Raw genomic sequence first — 1,900 nt, forward strand, 5'->3', positions numbered from 1 at the left:
TGCATTAATTTAATGTGTTAAACTTATCTTTAGCAATGTACTAGCAGAGACACCCGGCGTTGCTCGGAATTAAAATGGCATAGTTTTTTATTGCTTTACTTGTTTCAGTCATGTGACTGCAGGCACGCTGGAGCACCCACTTTAGTCGAAGAACTCGACACCATCATTTATTCTTTGTAAACCTAGTACTTCTTCTATCAGAGTGTTTTGCAAACGGCTAAGTTACAAGGATGTAAACACAGCAACATCGGCTGTCAAGTGATGGTGGGGGTACACACACACACATATACATATACATATATATATACATATATAAATATATATACATATATATATATATATATATAAATATATATATATATCTACATATATATAAATATATATACATATATAAATATATCTACATATATATATACATATACATCTATACATATGCATGTATACCTATATATCTATACATATCTATCTCTCTCTCTATATATATATATATACATACATAAGTGCAGATGCATGTATGCATATACATCTATATATATATACACATACATATATGCAGATGTATATACATGCATATATATATATCATCACCATCATCGTTTAACGTCCGCTTTCCATGCTAGCATGGGTTGGACGATTTGACTGGGGACTGGCGAACCAGATGGCTGCACCAGGCTCCAATCTGATGTGGCAGAGTTTCTACAGCTGGATGCCCTTCCTAACGCCAACCACTCCGAGAGTGTAGTGGGTGCTTTTATGTGCCACCAGCACGAGGGCCAGTCAGGCAGTACTGGCAACGTCCGCGCTCAAAATGGTGTTTTTTTACGTGCCACCTGCACAGGAGCCAGTCCAGCGGCACTGGCAACAACCTCGCTCGAATGTTTTTTCACGTGCCAGTAAGGCGACGCTGGTAACGATTACATAATATATATATGTGTATATGCATGTATATAAGTAAGATAATAGTTTCAGTATTAATAGTGAAAGTATATGATTGTTTCAGTATGAAAACTGAAAGTAAATCACATTAAAACAGAGACGTTACTGTTTCACTTTTGAAAAAAAATCGGCCTTCTTTGTAAAAAAAAACTTTGGACCTGAGTTTGCACCCGCTAAGCAAATCTCGATCCCAGGCCACTGCATACAAGACGAACAAATCGAATCAAAATATTTACTATTATTTTCTAATTATACTTGTCACCAGGCAAGACAGGAGCTGAGGTAGGTGGACCAGTTGGCATGAGCCTACGCTTTTGAGACGACATACTCCTGATAGAGACACAAACAGGACGTTTTGGTAAATAATTACCCAACAAATCGTTATACTGAAATCCCCGAATATCTAAAAAAAAAAAAGTCTTTCCGAAAACACTTACCACCCGTTTTCGGCGTAATAAAAACCCTAACCCTAAACACCGCGTGTGCGTATTCTTTACCTTCACCTTTTATTGTTTATGAAATATACTTTAAACTAATTAATTCAGTCTGATTAGTCTCAGTAATCACAGGCAACCTCATAGGTTTATACAGTATTTACTACGGTAAATTTTTACCATATTTACACCAAATGAATGGACTCCACGAATATCTACAAAATTTCTCAGGTGTACTGTTTTTTTTTTTTAATTTTGTATTGTTCGTTTTCGAATATATGTTCTCTGGTTAAAAGCGTGAAACTCGCAGTTCAACTTTCTGAGTAAATGCAAGATTTGGATTGTCCGCGTTTAGCTGTTATTTCTAGCATATCAAGTTTCGTGGTGGGGACTCCACATGTGATCCTTTTTCTGTTTCAATATAAATGTGAGCCGTTCATTTTCACATCTAAGTTGCGAGAAGGCTATTCATACGACCTGGACATGTAGAACACAATGTCAAAAATGAAAATCGCCCCCCCCCCCCCCCC

The sequence above is a fragment of the Octopus bimaculoides genome, chromosome 3 (assembly GCF_001194135.2).
Source record: "Octopus bimaculoides isolate UCB-OBI-ISO-001 chromosome 3, ASM119413v2, whole genome shotgun sequence".
Lineage (NCBI taxonomy): Eukaryota > Metazoa > Mollusca > Cephalopoda > Octopoda > Octopodidae > Octopus > Octopus bimaculoides.